Below are 20,901 nucleotides of genomic sequence, written 5' to 3' on the forward strand. Positions count from 1 at the left end.
ACACAACATAACTCACCCATTTAGTGCTGAACTGCACTAATTCACCCATGATCTGATGCCCTGTTGTAAATGCCGATAAACCCTTTCCACAATTTTCCATTTATTTGTTTCTGGTCTTCAATTTAGTGGAGAGCTGCCAGCATTCTTCAATTTAGGCGTGGAGACGTTGCACTGAAGTGTCTGTTTCCGTGCTGTACATCTCTAAGGCTGTAATTAGTGCTCCACTTCCCTGCACCAATTCTCCCATTTCCCAATCCTGCACTAATTCGGGAATTTCACCAACTCACCCATTGAGTGTTATCCTGCCTCAGTCCTCCCACTTAGACTTTAATGGCACCTGCATGAATTCTCCAATTATTGTTACTCTGCATCAATTCCTTCCGTTTAGTTATTCACTCATACACATCTTCAAGGTATAGATGCCCCGCTGATTATATTTGTTCATTTAGTAGGGCACTGAACAGAATCTCCAATAGACCAATGATCGCAACATTTCTTTTTATTGATTCCCTGGCCCCGATTCCCCAATTTAGACACGCTCTGCTCCAATTCTACCGTTTAAGGGTGCGCTACTCTAATTCTCCCATTTACTGTTGCCAAGCACCCATTCTCTAATTTAGCTCCACTGTGCACCAGGTCTCTCATTTTCTGATGGCCCCCGCACCGATTCTCCAATTCAGTGTTGCTTAGCACCATTTCCCCCAATTCCTCATGTCCTGAACAAGTTCTCCATTCAGTTTTGCCTTACACCAGTCCTCATACTGACTGATGCCCTCGCCCAATTTAGGGATGCCCTACTCTCATTCCCGCATCAAGTATTGTCCTGTCCCAATTCTCCCATTCAGTGCTACACTGCACCAATTCTCCCATTCACTGCTAAACTGAAACTCTCCCATTTGGTGTCAACTGCAGCAATTTGCCATTATCGGGTGCCCTGTTCCAAATTCTCTTTTGGCATTTCTTCCAGTTAGTAGTTCCTTGGAATGATTCTCCCATTTCTGGAGCGCTGCCAGAATTCTAAAATTGAGTTAAAGACAAGTTGGACTGCGTGTATGTTTCCATGGTGTACATCTCTATGATTGTATGACTATTTATGACTCCGCTGCTCTGCGCCATTTCTCCCATTTACCAAACCTGTACAAATCCTGAAACTGCACCAACTCTCCCATTGGTATTACCCTGCCCTATTTAAGGGCACCTGCAAGAATTCTCCAATTATTGATGACCTGCATCAATTCCTTCCATCTAATTGTTCCCTGAAACACTTCTTTCACGTACAGGTTCCCTGCTGAATTGCTTTCATTTAGTGGTGAACTGAACTGAATCTCAAATTCACCGATGCTTCCAATATTTCTTTTTATTGATCCCCAGGCCCCTATTCCCCAGATTAGATATGCACTGCTCCAGTTTTATAATATATTGACACACACACCATTTTACCAATGCAATGGCTCTGTGCACCGAATCTCCCATTTATTGATTCCCACCAAGTCTCCCATTTACTTATACCCCTGTACTAATTCTTCCATTTACTGATGCCTTAGCAGATTCTACCATTTAAGGGTGCACTACTCTAATTCTCCCATTTCCTGGTGCCATGCATTCATTCTCTAATTTAGCTCCACTGTGCACCAGTTCTTCCATTCAGTATTTCCCTTCAATTATTCTCCCATTTAATAGTCCACCGCTAGAATCCTCTCATCCTGCGATTACTGCATCAAATCTCCAAATTACCGATCCTACACATATCTTCCGTTTCGTGGTGAACTGCGCCAACTCCCCCATTTCGTGGTGCACTGTATTGAATCTGGACCTCTAATCCTTTGCAACATTTGTCCTATTTAATGATCACTGCCCGTGTTCTCCCATCTGCTCCAATTCTCGAAGTTATCAGCATTTACTGTTACCCCACACCAATTCAGTGTTGCTTAGCACCATTTCCCCGAATTGCTGATGTCCTGAACAAGTTCTCCACTCGGTGTTGCCTTACACCAATCCCCATACTGATTGATGCCCTCACCCAATTTAGGAGTGCCCTACTCTAAATCTCCCAAAAGGTAATGTCCTGTCCCAATTCTCCCATTCAGTGCAACACATCATAACTCACCCGCTTAGCTCTGAACTGCAAAAATTCATTGATTATCACAATGCCCTGTTGCAAATTCTCACATTTCGATAAGCCCTTTCCAAATTGATTCCATTTAGTCATTTCTTCCAATGATTCGCCAATTTAATGGAGAGCTGACAGCATTCTTAAATTTAGACTTGGACAAGTTGGACTGAAGGGTCTGTTTCCGGGCTGGACATCTCGAAGGCTCTAATTAGTGCTCCGCTTCCCTGCACCAATTCTCCCATTTACCAATCCTGCTCTAATTCGGGGATATCACCAACTCACCCATTGAGTGTTATCCTGCCTCAGTCCTCCCACTTAGACTTTAATGGCACCTGCATGAATTCTCCAATTATTGTTGCCCCGCATCAATTCCTTCCATTTGTTGTTCCCTGAAACACTTCTTCCACATACAGATGCCCTGCTGAATTGTTTTTCATTTTGTGATGCACTGAATTGAATCTCCAATTTACCAATGCATCCAACATTTCTTCTTTTCCTGATTTCCATGTCCCTATTCCCCAATTTAGACATGTTCTGCTACAATTTTCCAACATATTGGCACTCCCACCAATTTTCCAATGTAACGGCACGTGCAGCAGATATACCATTTATTGAGGCCACCAAATTTCCCATTTACTCATAGCCCTGTACAAATTCTTCCATTTACTGATGCTTTAGCCCGATTCTACCATCTAAGGGTGCCCTACTCTAATTCTCCCATTTACTGTTGCCATTCACCAATTCTATAATTTAGCTCCACTGTGCACCAGGACTCTCATTTACTGTTGGCCCCCGCACCGATTCTCCAATACAGTGTTGTTTAGCACCATTTCCCCCAATTACTGACGTCCTGAACAAGTTCTCCATTCAGTTTTGCCTTACACCAATCCTCATATTGACTGATGTCCTCGCCCAGTTTAGGGGTGCCCTACTCTTATTCCTACATCAAGTATTGTCCTGCCCCAATTCTCCCATTTAGTGCTTCACTGAAACTCTCCCATTTGGTGCTAACTGCAGCAATCTGCCATTATCGGATGCCCAGTTCCAAATTCTCTTATTTCGATAAGCCCTTGCCCAATTCTTCCATTTAGTAGTTCCTTGGAATGTTTCTCCAATTTCGTGGAGAGCTGACAGAATTCTAAACTTGAGTTAAAGACAAGTCGGACTGAAGTGTCTGTTTCCGTGTTGTACATCTCTATGATTGTATGACTATTTATATCTCCACTGCTCTGCACCATTTTTCCCATTTACCAATCCTGCACAAATCCTGAATCTGCACCAACTCTCCCATTGAGTATTACCCTGCCCAATGTAAGGGCACTTGCAAGAATTCTCTATTTATTGATGACCTGCATCAATTCCTTCCATCTAATTGTTCCCTGAAACACTTCTTCCACGTACGGGTGCCTTGCTGAATTGTTTTCATTTCGTGGTGAACTGAACTGAATCTCAAATTCACTGGTGTTTGCAATATTTCTTTTTATTGATCCCCTGGCCCCTATTCCCCAATTTAGACATGCTCTGTTCCAATTTTCTAATATATTGACACACACACCAGTTTTCCAATGTAATGGCTCTGTGCACCGTACCTCCCATTTATTGATTCCCACCACATCTCGAATTTACTCATACCCCTGAACTAATTCTTCCATTTACTGATGCCCTAGCCCGATTCTACCATTTAAGGGTGCCCTTATCGAATTCTCTCATTTACTGGTGCCATGCACCCATTCTCTAATTTAGCTCCACTGTGCGCCAGTTCTTCCGTTCAGTATTTCCCTGCAACAATTCTCCCATTTAGTAGTCCGCTGCCAGAATTTCCGATCCCTGCATCAAATCTCCTAATTACCAATCCTAAACATATCTTCCCTTTAGTGATGAACTGCAACAACTCCCCCATTTCGTGGTGCACTGTACTGAATCGGGAACAATAATCCTTTCCAACATTTGTCCTATTTTCTGATTCACTGTCCGCGTTCTCCCATTTGCTCCAATTCTTGAAGTTATCAGCACCCTGCACCAGGTCTTTCATTTGCTGATACCCCACACCAATTCTCCAATTCAGTGTTGCTTAGCACCATTTCCCCCAATTACTGATTTCCTGAACAAGGTCTCTACTCTGTGTTGCCTTACACCAATACTCATACTGACTGATGACCTCGCCCAATTTAGTGATGCCCTACTCTATATCTCCCAAAAAGGTATTGGTCTGCCCCAATTCTCCCATTTAGTGCAACACAGCATAACTCAATCATTTAGTGCAGAACTGCATTTTCCATTTTGCAATGATGCTGAAATATACTGGAGAGCCGTCAGAATTCTTAAATTTAGGCGTGGACAAGTTGGACTGAAGGGTCTGTTTCCGTGTTGTACATCTCAAAGGCTCTAATTAGTGCTCCGCTTCCCTGCACCAGTTCTCCCATTTACCAATCCTGCACTATGTCGGGAATTTCACCAACTCCCCCATTGAGGTTATCCTGCCCCAGTACTCCCACTAAGAATTTAATGACATCTGCATGAATTCTCGAATTAATGTTGCTCTGCATCAATTCCTTTCATTAATTGTTCCCTGATAAACATCTTCAATGTACGGATGCCCTGCTGATTTTATTTTTTCGTTTAGTAATGCACTGAACTGAATTTGCAATTTACCAATGCTTGCAACATTTCTTCTTTTTATTGTATCCCTGGCCCCTATTCCCCAATCTGGACATGCTCTGCTCCAATTTTCCAATATATTGGCACACACAACAATTTTCTAATGGAACGGCACTGTGCTCTAGATCTCCCATTTATTGTTTCCAACAGATCTCCCATTTACTCATATCCCTGTACTAATTCTTCCATTTACTGATGCCTTGTCCCGATTCTACCATTGATGGGTGCACTACTCTAATCCTCCAATTTCCTGGTGCCATGCACCCATCCTGTAATTGAGCTCCACTGTGCACCAGGTTTTCCATTTAGTATTTCCTGCAACAATTCTCCCATTTAGTCGTCCACTGCCAGAATTCTCTAATCTTGCGATTTATGCATCATATCTCCAAATGACCGATCCGACACATATCTTCTGTTTCGTGGTAAACTGCACCAATTCCCCCATTTCGTGGTGCACTGTATTGAATCTGGACCTCTAATCCTTTGCAACATTTGTTCTATTTAATGATTCACTGCCAGTGTTCTCCCATTTGCTCCAATTCACGACGTTATGAGCATTTACTGTTACCCCACACCAATTCAGTGTTACTTAGCACCATTTCCCCGAATTGCTGATGTCCTGAACAAGTTCTCCATTCAGTGTTGCCTTACACCAATCCTCATACTGACTGATGCCCTCGCCCAATTTAGGGGTGCCCTACTCTAAATCTCCCAAAAGGTAATGTCCTGCCCCAATTCTCCCATTCAGTGCAACACAGCATAACTCACCCATTGAGCGTGGAGCTGCACTAATTCACCCATTATCTGATGCCCCGTTGCAAATTCTCACATTTCGATAAGCCCTTTCCCAATTTTTTTCCATTTAGTAGTTTCTTGCAAAGATTCTCCAATTTAGTGGAGAGCTGCCAGCATTCTTCAATTTAGGCGTGGAGGGTCTGTTTCCGGGCTGAACATCTCAAAGGCTTCAATTAGTGATCCGCTTCCTTGCACCAATTCTCCCATTTACCAATCCTGCACTAATTCGGGAATATCACCAACTCACCCACTGAGTGTTATCCTACCTCAGTCCTCCCACTTAGACTTTAATGGCACCTGCATGAATTCTCCAATTATTGTTGCTCTGCATCAATTCCTTCCATTTAGTTGTTCCCTGATACATGCCTTCAACATACGGATGCCCTGCTGATTATATTTGTTCATTTAGTAGTGCACTGAACAGAATCTCCAATTTCCCCATGATTGCAACATTTCTTTTTATTGATCCCCAGGCCCCTATTCCCCAATTTAGACACCCTCTGTTCCAAATTTCTAATATATTGAAACTCACACGAGTTTTCCAATGTAATGGCACTGTGCACCGAATCTCCCATTTATTGATTCCCACCAAATCTCCCATTTACTCATATCCCTGTAACTAATTCTTCCATTTACTGATGCCCAAGCCCGATTCTACCATTTAAGGGTGCCCTACTCTAATTCTCCCATTTCCTGGTGCCATGCACCAATTCTCTAATTTAGCTCCAGTGTGCAACAGGTCTCTCATTTACTGATGGCCCCCACCAATTCTCCAATTCAGTGTTGCTTAGCACCATTTCCCCCAGTTCCTCATGTCCTGAGCAAGTTCTCCATTCAGTTTTGCCTTACACCAATCCTCATACTGACTGATGCCCTCGCCCAGTTTAGGGGTGCCCTACTCTCATTCCCGCATCAAGTATTAGATTACTTACAGTGTGGAAACAGGCCCTTCGGCCCAACAAGTCCACACCGACCCGCCGAAGCGCAACCCACCCCTACCCCTACCCCTACCCCTACATATACCCCTTATCTAACACTACGGGCAATTTACCATGGCCAATTCACCTGACCCGCACATCTTTGGACTGTGGGAGGAAACCGGAGCACCCGGAGGAAACCCACGCAGACACGGGGAGAACATGCAAACTCCATACAGTCAGTCGCCTGAGGCGGGAATTGAACCCAGGTCCCTGGCGCTGTGAGGCAGCAGTGCTAACCACTGTGCCACCGTGCCGCCCTTATTGTCCTGTCCCAATTCTCCCATTTAGTGCTGAACTGAAATTGTCCCATTTAGTGCTACACTGCACCGATTGTCCCATTTACAGCTCAAGTGAAATTGTCCCATTTGGTGCGAACTGCACCAATTTGCCATTATCAGATGCCCCGTTCCAAATTCTCTTGTTTTGATTAGCCCTTGCCCAATTCTTCCAATTAGTAGTTCCTGGGAATGATTCTCCAGAATTCTAAAATTGAGTCATTGACAAGTTGGACTGAAGTGTCTGTTTCCATGGTGGACATCTCTATGATTGTATAACTCTATTTGTGGCTCTGCTGCTCTGCACCATTTCTCCCATTTACCAATCCTGCACAAATCCTGAAACTGCACCAACCCTCCCATTGAGTATTATCCTGCCCTATTTAAAGGCAGCTGCATGAGTTCTCCAATTATTAATGTCATCCATCAATTTCATCCATTTGATTGTAACCTGAAGCATTTCTTCCACGCACAGATGCCCTGCTGAAGTGTTTTCATTTAGTGATGCACTGAACTGAATCTCCAATTTACCAATGCTTGCAACATTTCTTTGTATTAATTCCCTGGCCCCTATTCCCCAACTTAGACATGCTGTGTTCGAATTTTCTAATATATTGGCATTCCCACCAATTTTCTAATGTAACGGCACTGTGCACCAGACCTCCCATTTACTCACATCCCTGTACTAATTCTTCCATTGACTGATACCCTGTTACATTTCTCACATTTCGATAAGCCCTTGCCCAATTCTCTCATTAAGTAGTCCCTTGCAATGATCGTCCAATTTCATGGAGCGCTGCCAGAATTCTTAAATTGATGCATGGATAAGTTGGACCGAAGGATCTTTTTCTATGTTGTAAATCTCGATGATTGTATGACCTACTGACCATGTAGGTGTGAACAACATACAAGGGTCTGCCTCATCCCTCTCAGGAACTCACTGTTTAACTAAGAAGCTGACCAACTGGATTAATATCTGGGTGCAGTGTTAATTAGCACAGGGCCAATCAGATCAGGGAGATCCCTTGGTGCCTTGCAGACTGCTGTGGGAGAAATAGGTTCTGGTTCCCTTCTCACAGATGCTGCCTGACCTGCTGAGGTTAGATTTCAGATCCCCAGGAACAACAGGATTTTCTCTATATGCATTTTCTTTTTCCTTACTCAATGGATCATTTGTAATGTTCAAGATCCCATATTTTTTCTATTTCCCCCTTTGAGCAGATCTTGTCACAGTAAAAGACCTGTGCACATGAACACGAAGGCAACTCTACCATGTTCACATTTCAAGCTCTATAGTTCGGTCGAGTTTGTCTCTCTTTACCCTTTTATACCTAACTCCATTACAGTGGGCTTCAGTCTGTTCATTTCCCTCCACAACCTTCTGCTATTTCCTGGTGACATTATTATTCGCCTGTCTGTACAAACAATCCTGTTGGTCAGTATCATCCACAGTATCTTCTCCAAATCCAAGTTAGATCTCAAAGAAAATATTGATTGTCTTTTCTGTCTCGATAATAAATAACCATCTGTATCATTCGTATATAGAGAACAACATGGTTAAAATAATCATCCTTGCAGTAAAAAAGCAAATTGGATTTTAATTCTGCCGTGCAATTTGCAGTAATTTATGATCACTCAGCATTTTTCCGTCCGAGCACATTAATTCTCCATGGGGAGCTTGTGCCATTTATTACAATAGCTTCATTTTTTTATCCAGCCTCTTATGTAATAATTTGTGAAATAGATTGGGCGGCCTTACCTTCATTAACCTTTTATTTTATTTCATCACAGTTGTTGAATATTAACTCCACACTGACTCTCCTTATACAGAGCCACCCTCTCCAGTTGGGTTTGTGTTGTTCTGCTCCAGGTATATTCCAAGTGTAAACAGCACGGGTGGCAAACTGACCCGCCTGTTGTCATCAGGAATAGATTCTTGTTGTACTTTTGAGACTGGTGTCACATTGTCAAACTTGTATGTTGGGGCAGTAGAATTACCCTTTGGGTAGAGAACTGGCTCGAAGGTTGAAGACAGAGGGTGGTTGGGGAGGGTTGCTTTTCAGACTGGAGGCCTGTGACCAGCGGTGTGCCACAAGGATTGGTGCTGGGCCCACTGTTGTTTTGTCATTTATATAAATGATTTGGATGTGACCATAGGATGAATGGGTAGTAAGTTTGCAGATGACAGTAAAATTGGAGGTGTGGAGAACAGTGAAGATGGTTACCTCAGAGGACAACGGGATCTTGATCAGATGGGCCAATGGGCTGAGGAGTGGCAGATGGAGATTAATTGATATAAATGTGAGATGCTGCATTTTGGAAAGGCAAAAGAGAGCAGGATTTATACACTTAATGGGAAGGTACTAGGGGTGTTCTTAAACAACTAGACCTGGAGTGCAGCTTCATAGATCATTGAAGGTGGACAAATATTTCGTTGAAAGCGAAGAAGGCGTTTATCATTTTTGTCTTTATTGCTCAGTTAATTGTGTAAAGGGGTTGGGAGGTCATGTTGCGGTATTGGTTCGGCCACTTTTGGTATATAATGTGCAATTCTGGACTCCTTCCTATAAGAAGGTTGTTGTGAAATGTTTAAAGGGTTCAGAAAAGATTTACAAGGATGTTGCCAAGGTTGGAGGGTTTGTGCTGGAGGGTAAGACTGCATAGGATGAGGCTATTATCCCTGGAACGTCAATGGCTGAGGGGCAACCTCATAGAGGTTCACAAAATCATGAAAAGCCTCAATAGGGTAAAAAGCAAGGTGATTTCCCTGTGGTGGGGGAGTCCCGAAGCAGATGGCATGTGTTAAAGTTGAGAGGGGAAATATATAAGGAACCGAAGAGGAACATTTTTCACACAGAGGGCACTGTGGGAATGAGCTGCCAGAGGAAGTAGTGGAGGCTGGTACAATTACAACATTTAAAAGGTATCTGGGTGGGTGTAGGAATTAAAAAGGGCTCAGAGGAACATGGGCCAAATTCTGACAAATAGGATGAGATTGACATCGGATATCAGTTCGGCATGGATGTGTTGGACTGAATGATTTGTTTCTGAGTTTATATTGCTCTGAGTGGTTTGAGCTCCGGATTGGAGATTTATGAAGCAGAAAATAAAGTATGGCACAGAGTTCGACCGAGAAATCCTGCTGATCTCATCAGCTTTTTCCTGTTTTCCTGATCCTCATCCTTGAATCACTGCATTTTTCAGATCCTCATTCAGAATTCCTGGAGCTCTGTAACTGGCCTGGAACAATGTGTGGAAAGTCCTATTGCAGCCCACACGAGGTCCCTTTCCCACTGCCCTGCTCCCACGGCCTGCAATGCTGCAGACTGAGCAGACAACCCGAAGCACAATGATGAGCTCCTTCCGGCCCACGGCCCTCCTTCTCACTGAATGAAGACAATCACCAGAAGCAGAATCCAGCTCTTGTTTGAGCCTTGAATACCTGACTCTGTCTCACTGAGTGAAGATTGGACTCAGAAACAGAAATGAAATAAACTTCCTATCTGCATTGTGTCACTCTTTAAGATCTCTGTGTGTCTGAGTTGAGGTCATTTGATTGGAGACTGTGGATAGTGGGTTTCCAGCGAAATGGAAAGAATGGTGGAGGAGCTCACTGAGGGACATCTCTCAAAGTGAGAATCAGAAAGATGCTATTCCACACTGGAAGGGTTTAAGGTGAATTGATGATTCAGAAAAATATTAGACGGATGTTTGTAAAACTTAGGAACTCGGACTGTTTTGTGGCTGGAGTTTATTTTGTCCTTGTATAGATTTGACACATTAACCCTCCCTCCCCACCACTACAGAAGCTGTTGGACCTGTTTAGTGTTTCCAGCGGCTTCTGTAATTATTTCAGGTTTCTGACGGGAGCAGTCTCTTACTTTTCAAACAAAACAAACCCATCCTTGTGCTGCAACCAATATTTCAATAAGAAATGGGAAGCAGCAGAGGGGAAAGCTTCCGAGATGCCGAGCAATGCTGCCCGGTTCCACACTGCAATTCACAGAAACCATCGCCAGGAAAAGCAAGGAGCAATCTGACAGATCCGTTTTACCACAGAATGAAAGATTTATTTCCTCGATTTATCCCAGTGCCTTACCTTTAAAAGGCTGTTTACAAACCACAACACTGCGATGGCCGGGAATCGGACCCGGGTCAACTGCTTGGAAGGCAGCTCTGCTCCCCACTATCCCACCATCACCCTGCTAGCAGCTCCCTCCCCATTCCCAAACACACTTAACAAGGCCGTGATCATCACCAACTGGATTGGGACTGAAATCCAAACAAGACATTGCTGGGAAAGCTCAGCAGGTCTGACAGCACCAGAATTGGGGCGGCAAGGTGGCTCAGTGGTTAGCACCAGGGTCCCAGGTTTGATTCCAGCCTCAAGCGACTGTCTGTGTGGAGTTTGCACATTCTCCCCATGTTTGTGTGGGTTTCTTCCGGGTGCTCCGGCTTCCTTCCACAGTCCGAAAATGTGCAGGTTCGGTGAATTGGCCTTGGTAAATGTCCATAGGGATTAGTCAGAGGGGAATGGGTCTGGGTGGGTTACTCTGCGGAGGGTCGGTACGGACTGGTTGGGCTAAAGGGCCTGTTTCTACGCTGTAGGGAATCTCATCTAATCTAATCAGAAACCTTCAGCTCTGAACTAAATCCAAAGGGATTGGGAATTGGTTCATTAAACAACTCGTTCATTAAACATCTCAGAGCTCAGGAAATGTGAGCAGGAGGAGACTATACAGCCTGTTAAACTGTTCCGTCTGTTCTGGCAGTCAATCCAATCAGAGCTGGTTTGACTCCCTGAAACACCGGCAATCTGTCTATTCCAATCTGAAATGTACTCAGTCAGGGAGCATCCACAATCCTCAGGGAGAGAGAATATTAAAGACTCCGAGACCTTAGAGTGAAGCGCTGTCTCCTCATCTCAGTCCCAAATAACCTGCCCCTTACCCTGAGAGGGTGGCAATCAAACCCGAATGAACTGCGGTATGCTGTAACATTAACGCTGATTTCTCTGCACAGATGCTGCCTGACCTGCTGAGCTTTTCCAGCAACTCCTGAGATGGTGTGATCGTGTTTCAGATTCCCAGACCCACAGGATTAATTCCTCAGCATTTACTCTCTCAAACTTCTTCACAATCTGAGATATTCCAATGAGTCGGTGGATGACACAAAAGTCGGTGGAGTTGTGGATAGTGAGGAAGGAAGTGGTAGGTTACAGCGGGATATAGATAAGTTGCAGAGCTGGGCGGAAATGTGGCAAATGGAATTCAATGTAGCTAAGTGCGAAGTCGTTCACTTTGGTAGGAATAACAAGATGATGGATTACTGGGCTAATGGTAGGCTACTTGGTAGTGTGGATGAGCAGAGGGATCTTGGTGTCCATGTACACAGATCTCTGAAAGTTGCCACCCAGGTAAATAGTGCTGTGAGGAAGGCATATGGTGTACTGGGCTTTATTGGCAGAGGAATTGAGTTCCGGAGTCCTGAGGTCATGTTGCAGTTGTATAAGACTCTGGTGCGGCCTCATCTGGAGTATTGTGTGCAGTTTTGGTCGCCATACTATAGGAAGGATGTGGAAGCTTTAGAACGAGTGCAGAGGAGGTTTACCAGGATGTTGCCTGGAATGGTAGGAAAATCTTATGAGGAAAGGCTGAGGCACTTGGGGCTGTTCTCATTGGAGAAGAGAAGGTTTAGGGGAGATCTGATAGAAGTGTATAAGATGATTAGGGGTTTAGATAGGGTAGATACTAAGAACCTTTTACCGCTAATGGAGTCAGGTGTTACTAGGGGACATAGCTTTAAATTAAGGGGTGGTAGGTATAGGACAGATGTTAGGGGTAGATTCTTCACACAGCGGGTTGTGAGTTCATGGAATGCCCTGCCCGTATCAGTGGTGAGCTCTCCTTCTTTATGGTCATTTAAGCGGGCATTGGATAGGCATTTGGAAGTTATTGGGCTAGTATAGGTTAGGTAGGATTCGGTCGGCGCAACATCAAGGGCCGAAGGGCCTGTACTGCGCTGTATCCTTCTATGTTCTATGTTCTATGAAATCGCCTTTTAATTTTCTAGAATAACGACCCAGCTTATTCGGATACTCAGCCCTGGAGCACACGGGTCCCAAATACTGAGCTTTATTTTGTGATTCATTAATGTGTTTGGGTCATTGCCGCTGGGTCACCACGGATTACTCAGATATAATTGCTCTGGTGAAGGTGACAGTGAGTTATTGCCTTGAACTGCTGCCATTTATTTGGTGCAGACAAACCCACAATGATGTAAGGGAGGGAGTTCCAGGATTTCCAACCAATGGCACTTGTGGGACTGAGATGTTTCTCCAAGCCAGGGTGGGGAGTGGCTTGATGTGGAATTGCCAACTGGTGGTGTTCCCGTGTATCTGCTGTGCTCAGTGTTCCACATGATAGTGCCGTGGGTCTGGAAGCTGCTCTGGAAGGAACCTTGAGGAATTTCTACAGTACATCTTGTCTCAGCTGAACTATCCCAGTCAGGAACATGAGCACTAATCCTGGAATCCAGTTGATCTACATCACAGGGACTCCTTCAATCGGTCATCGCCTTCCTTTGGAGGGCATCTGTCAAGATCATCACACGCGGTTTTCCTTGAATAACTCCATGCTCACTGGCCTGTGGTTAATCAGTCCATCTTCAAATGGTGATTGATATGGTCCCCCAGAGCCTTTAACCCTCCTTTCCTCAGCTCTGAGAATGTAATAGCAGGTGAACCCCCCCCTACCCTCCTAATGTGGCCATGTGTGGGAAACCTCGGAGAGTCCAATCTCATTCACTCCATCTCGGCGTTTCTCCCTGGTTAAGATTGCTTTCAAAGTGCAACAGTGTGATGGCAGGGGTTCGAGCCCGGGTTAACTGCTGGGAAGGAGACATGTCCAGCCCTTTCCCAGTAATTGGCAAGCTATTCCCGAGGCCGTGATCAGGACCAATTGGATTGGGACTGAAATACAAACAGAAACTGCTGGGGGATCCGGAGGGTATCAGGGCCCACGTCCGATCCTATTACACGGCTCTGTTCTCTCCGGATCCGTCCAGCGAGGATGCTCGCAGAGTTCTGTGGGAGGACCTGCCACAGCTCAGCCCGGAGGACGCCGGAAGGCTCGACGCTCCCGTCACCTTTGAGGAGCTGACCGGCGCCCTCGACCGGCTCTCGAGGGGCAAATCCCCGGGGCTGGACGGGCTGCATGTGGAGTTCTTCAGGGCGTTCTGGGACGTCCTGGGCAACGACTACGCACAGGTCCTGGGGGAGTGTCTAAATGCCGGAGAGCTGCCCCTTTCTTGGCACAGGGCGGTCATCGTCCTGCTGCCAAAGAAGGGGGACCTTCGTTCTTTGAAGAACTGGCGTCCGGTCTCCCTCCTCAGCACGGACTACAAAATCTTCGCCAGGGTGTTGTCTTCTCGCATGGCTTCCGTGCTGGCCCACATGATTCACCCGGACCAGTCCTACACAGTCCCGGGCCAGAGGATATACGACAACGTCCACCTAGTCCGGGACCTGATCCATTTCTGTCGATGGGCTGGTGTGCCGAGCGCCTTCCTGTCTCTCGATCAGGAGAAGGCGTTCGACAGGATCGATCACGAGAACCTGCTCGGGACTCTGCGGGCATTTGGGTTCGGGACGCAGTTCGTCGCCCGGATCCGACTTTTGTACGCCGCCGCAGAGTGTCTGGTTAAGGTTAACGGGTCCCTGACGGCACCCCTTTGCTTCAGGAGAGGAGTGCGTCAAGGCTGCCCCCTGTCCGGCCAGCTGTATTCCCTGTGCGTGGAGCCTTTCCTGCGCCTCTTGCGGAGGAGGTTGTCGGGGCTGGTTCTGCGCAGCACTGGCACGGGGGTGGTCCTCTCGGCCTACGCCGACGACGTGCTCCTCACTTTCACCGACCCGGCTGACCTGGGGAGGACACGCGAGTGCCAGGCCGTGTACTCGGCAGCTTCTTCCGCTAGGATCATCTGGGCCAAATGTTCCGGGCTACTAGTGGGTCCGTGGCGGGTGGACTCCCTGCCGGAGGAGTTTCGGGGGTTCAGCTGGAGTACCACCCATCTCCTCTACCTGGGGGTCTACCTCAGCCCGAGCGAGGAATCCTGGCCGGCCAACTGGCAGGAGCTGGAGGCCAAAGTCTCGGCTCGCCTAGGCCGCTGGACAGGACTGCTCTGAGTGCTATCTTACAGGAGCCGAGTGCTGGTCATAAACCAGCTGGTGGCCGCCATGCTGTGGTACCGGCTGGTCACTTTGGTCCCTCCTCCTGGCTTTGTCGCTGACATCCAGAGAACGTTGGTCGACTTCTTCTGGGACAAAAAGATGCACTGGGTTGCTGCGTAGGTTCTGAGTCTCCCTATTGAGGAGGGCGGTCAGTCGCTGGTGTGCGTCCGCACCCAGGTCGCGACCTTCCGCCTTCAGACCTTGCAGCGATACCTTAACGTCGAGCCTCCTCCTAGGTGGTGCGCCCTGGCGACGTATTTTTTCCGCCAGGTGCGTAACCTCAACTACGACACGCAGCTCCTGTTCGTCGACCATGACGGTTTGGAGGTCGCCCTCAAGGTGCTGCCTGTCTTTTTACCAGGACCTGATCACTGTCTGGAACATGGTCGAATCGCGTCGCGCCTACCCTCCGGCAGGAGTAGCGGCTGTCGTCAGGGAGCTGTTGCTCAGGAATCCGCACCTCCGTGCTCGCGGGTTCAAGTGACTGTCGGAGGGGAGGGCTGTGACGGCGATGGTGACCAGGGTCGGGGACGTGCTGGGTGCCGGGGGCCTGGGCTGGATGTTGCCACAAGACATAGCGAGCAGGGCAGCGGTAGACGTCCGGTACGTGGCCACCGCCATCCGACGCCTTAAAACGGCGGTGCTCAGACCCGACGTAGTGCACCAGTTGGAGGATGCTCAGGTGTGCGGTGGGATCCCGTCCGCGCTCACCCCAGCCCGGACGGAATTTCACATTGGCCCCAAGGTCCCGTACTTCCTGCAGGAGCCTGTGCCCCACAACCTGAGCCGCCTCCGAAATTTTAATTTTGTCCCATTCAAGGACGTTAAAAGGCATGCCCTGTATAGACTGCTGCTACACACCGTCCACCTCTTCTCCCTCATCCACCGCCCGGACACGCCTTGGCGTGCCCATTTGCCACCGAGCGGTGGGGATCCCCAGTGGAGGGCCCTCTACGTGGGAGTCCTCCCCTTTTCTCTCGGGGATCTGGGGTGGAGGGTGCTGCATGCAGCAGTCCCCTGCAACCGCAGATTGCGGTGGTTCACGGACTCCCAGCCCAACTGCTTGTTCTGTGGTGCTGTGGAGTCCGTGGACCATGTGTATATTGGGTGTGGGCGTTTGCACTCCCTCTTTGATTTTCTGAAAAACCTTCTCCTGTTTTTGGTTGCACTTCAGTCCCACGCTCCTGATCTTCAGGCACCCGGTGCGGAGGAGGGAGGGCAGGTCTGAAGACCTCCTCGTGGGTCTGCTCCTGGGCCTGGCCAAACTGGCCATAAACAGGTCCAGGCAGCGGGCCGTGGAGGGGGTCGTTAGGGCCGACTGCCTGCCCCTCTTCCGCGGTTACGTTAGGGCCCGGGTGTCCTTGGAGAAGGAGCACGCGGTGTCCACCAACACCCTGGAGTTGTTCAGGGAGAGGTGGGCGCCGCAGGGAGTGGAGTGCATCATTTCCCCCTCCAACTCTATTTTGATTTAGTCCCTGCCCTCCCCTTCGCTGTTTGATCACACAGCATTGCCCTTTGATGTGAAGGGCACTGCTTGTCACTGGCCACTCAGGTGTTTCCTTTCTTCCTGGTGGTGGAAATTAAATAAAGATTTGTGCACTTTGCGTCTCTCACTGTGTCTCACACCTGCACACACACACGCACCATGGGTGCTGGGGAAAAATAAGCACTACCGCAGTTCGGCGGTAGTGTAGGCGTTAATAAAAAAAAGGAGAAAAAAGAGGCATGTCAGCATTGCACTTTCTCATAAAAAAAGTAAAAAAAAAAAAAAAAAATAAAAGAGCTCTTGTGAAAGGCACTGCTTGTCACTGGGAAAAAAAGTAAAAACAGAAACTGCTGGGGGGAGCTCAGCAGGTCTGACAGCATCAGCATCAGATCCCTTCAGTTCTGAAGGACAATCCCTGGGCTCTAGAGGGTCACTCGGATTTCTCCCCACAAATCAGGCCACTCCTACTAAACGTCGCCAGTAATTTCTGTGTTATCTGTCAGCTCTCCAGGATCTGCAGTTCCTTGTTTGAAATACAGTAGATGTTGACCCACGGAAGGGGATATTGGGTCAGGTGACGGTCTTCCTCATTCATTCGGGCAGATGTCAAGGAGCATCTTAAACCGGAGAGGGATCAGGGGGAATTGGAGCCGTTTAGAGACAGAGTACAGAAGGTAAGACAGCTCAGCTCAAAGCACGGCGCTTAATGCTCTTAATGATTAAAATATTGAAGAAGACAGAGGGGCAGATGAGCTGAGATAGGATGGGAGCTGGGCGATATTGATGGTGTGGAAGGACAGTGTGTGCATCTGATCACATTCTGTCAGTCTGACTAATAGCAGGCATTCCTGGCACTGGATTCACTGAGGGGTGAAGGGTCAGTGAACAGAGCGAACTGTCCCTGTTGTTCTGTTCCTGACTCTCCTGCTCCCGCTCTGTTAGTGACCTCTCAGTCTCCCGGGAAAAGGCCTGTTTCCTAATTGTGCCGGATTCCTGGCCTTTGTCCTTTGCCAAGCTGAGAGTTGATGGTCTGAGGAATATCATTCCCAAATGACTCCTGTCCAAGATAATAACGATTAATGTGTCTGTGTATCCGCCATTAATGTGTAAACATCATTGCTCAGGGCTGGAGGGACATGTATTGATGACATTGAGGATGTTATGAACCAGACCAAACTCCTCTGCCTTAAGAAAATGGTCTCACCCCCTTTTCCTGATTTCCTGAAGGCAAGTGTAAGGCGTTACAATGCGATTGGTCAAACTGCCAGGCTTGAATCAAAACACACTTTACTCCCCACTATCGTTGTAACACCAACATAAGGAAGAAAGATTGGACAAACCGAACTCGATTGGAGACCTTAACTAAATGAACATTATTTAACTATAAACAGCAACTGTTCGAATATAGTAACATTCCATAACCCACACAATTCTGGTCTTTCTGCTATCGGGAGAATGTTGTGAAACTTGTAAAGATTCAGAAAAGATTTACAAGGATGTTTGCAGAGTCAGGATTTCTGATTGTTTTGAGGCTGGAGTTTACTTTATCCTTGTATAGATTTGACACATTAATCCTCCCTCCCCACCACTACAGAAGCTGTTGGACCTGTTCAGTGTTTCCAGCGGCTTCTGTAATTATTTCAGGTTCCTGACGGGAGCAGTCCCTCACTTTTTGAACAAAACAAACCCATCCTTGTGCTGCAACCAATATTTCAATAAGAAATGGGAAGCAGCAGAGGGGAAAGCTTCCGAGATGCCGAGCAATGCTGCCCGGTTCCACACTGCAATTCACAGAAACCATCACCAGGAAAAGCAAGGAGCAATCTGACAGATCCGTTTTACAACAGAATGAAACATTCATGTTCTGGTTTGATCCCAGTGGCTTTTTTTTTAACGCTCAGTTTAGAAACGCCAACACTGTGATGGCTGGGAATCAAACCCGGGTCAACTACCTGGAAGGCAGCTATGCTCACCAGTATACCACCATCACCCTGTGACCAGCTCCTGCAATTCTTTCTCATAAACTAACCAAACGTAGACCCATTACGGAGGCACGGGATTGAGAGTGATTTTGGGTTTGGATCAGAAATTGGCTAGCTGAAAGAAGATTGGTGGTGGTTGATGTGAAATGTTCATCCTGGAGCTTAGTTAGTAGGATCTGTTTTGGGGATACTGCTAATTGTCATTTTTATAAATGACCTGGATGACGGTGTGGAAGAATGGGTTACTAAATTTGCCGATGACACTCAGGTCAGTGGAGTTGTGGATGGTGTCGTAGGATGTTACAGTTCACAGAGGGACTTAATTAAGCTGCAGAGCTGTGCTGAGTGCTGGCCCATTGAGTTTAATGCCGAAAAGTGTGAGCTGATTCATTTTGGAAGGAATAACAGGAATACCGAGTACTGAGCCAATGCTAACGACCTTGGTAGTGTGGATAATCAGAGAGATCCATGTACATAGATCCCTGAAAGTTGCCAGCCAGTTTGACAGGGTTGGTAAGAAGGCTTACAGTGTGTTAACTTGATAAAAGCAAATTACTGCGGATGCTGGAATCTGAAACCAAAAGGGAAAATGCTGGAAAATCTCATCAGGTCTGACAGCATCTGTAAAGCTAGAAAAGCGCTGATGTTTCGAGTCTAACTGACCCTTTATCAAAGCTAAAAAAAGGGGGAGAAATAGGGAGGTATTTATACGAGGCTGAGAGAAGGTGAGTCATGGCTCCAGAAGCAAAGGTGGCAATAAAGAGTTGATAATGACAGTGCACAGAGAGACTTTAGGGAGATGAGGAGCTGTGAATGACCAAGGCTGAAACCAGTGCTACGTGACAAAATATGTGGGGGATGGGGGGGGAGGTGAAGCAAAATGGAAAACAAGGGAGAAGCCAACTCAACACACAATCCTGTTCCCATGTCCACATGTCCGTCCTTGGCCTGCTGCAATGTTCCAGAGATATTCAACACGAACTGGAGGAACAGCATCTCACCTTCCGACTAGACAGGTTACAGCCTGCCGGGCTCAACATTGCATTCAACAACTTCAGCTGATTATCCCATCCCGACCTCTTTGTTTTCATTCTGTTCCGTAATTTTATTTCATTTATTTTATTTATTTTTAAAAATATTTTTCTCACTGTTCTGTACCTCTTATTTCTTGATTGTCTCTCTTTCTCGCGTCACCTTTTCCCTCTCCTCTCAGACTAGTATAAATACCTCCCTATTTCTCCCCTTTTATTTAGCTTTGACAAAGGGTTAGTTAGACTCGAAACGTCAGCTCTTTTCCCTCCTTTACTGATGCTGCCAGATCTGCTGAGATTTTTCAGTATTTTCTCTTTTGGCATCAGTTCAAGTCAGTCTTTAATTTTAAAATTGAGTATTTTCTTGGTGAAATAAATTGTGAAGTGGAAGTAAGCTGCTCTCACATAGAGCGATGCAGAGACGGTAAGTGAGTGGGTAAAGCATTATCCATTACAGAATAAAGTGGATAGTGTGATGGTTGTCAGGAAGAATCGACATAGACTTTAGTATAAATGGGGAGATACTGTAAGACTCTGACGGAGAGAGGGATCTGCGTGTCCTGGGATATCAAATCACATTGAGTTAGTCTGCAGGGGCAGCAAGCTATTAGCAAGGTAAGGGGATGATGTTTTCGTTCATTCACTGGATGTGAGCATCACTGGCTGGGTCCAGCATTTATCCCCCATTCCCATCAGCCCTTGGGAAGGTGGGAGGGAGCTGCCTTATGGAACCGCTGCACTCCATAAAACTTCATTTTTGGTGAAAGTGAATGTAGCAGAAAGTAAACTGAAGCTTTCTCGAGTCCTGCTCCCAATTTCTGGTGTAACGGTCTGGGAGCCACAGTGGCTCAGTGGTTAGCACGATTATGTCATGGTACTAGGGACCTGGGCTCAATTCTAGCCTGGGATGACGGTCTGTGTGGAGTTTGCATGTTCTCCCTGTGTCTGCAGGGGTTTCCTCCCACAGTCCAAAGATGTGCAGTGTAAGGAACATTGGCCGTGCTAAATTGTCCATAGTGTTCTGGGATGTGCATTAGTCAGGAAAATGTAAAGTAATGGGCCTGGGTGGGATGCACTTTGGAGTGTTGATGAGAACTTGTTGAGCCAAATGGCCTGTTCCCACACTGGAGGGGTTCTGCATTCATTTACTTGCGACTGAGTGAGAAACTAAACTTTCATATGTTGTCAGTAAGCTGATGTCAGTATAACAAAGACTGTACGCTCATTGAGAAGAGCAGTTTATAGAGGAGGGAGAGATTGGAGGAAAACCCAGCAGTTAGTTGCAGGAAAAGCTCAGCAGATCTGGCAGCATCTGTGAATGAGAAATCAGAGTTACTGCTTCAGATCCGCTCAT

This window comes from Hemiscyllium ocellatum, chromosome 42 (assembly GCF_020745735.1).
Source record: "Hemiscyllium ocellatum isolate sHemOce1 chromosome 42, sHemOce1.pat.X.cur, whole genome shotgun sequence".
NCBI lineage: Eukaryota > Metazoa > Chordata > Chondrichthyes > Orectolobiformes > Hemiscylliidae > Hemiscyllium > Hemiscyllium ocellatum.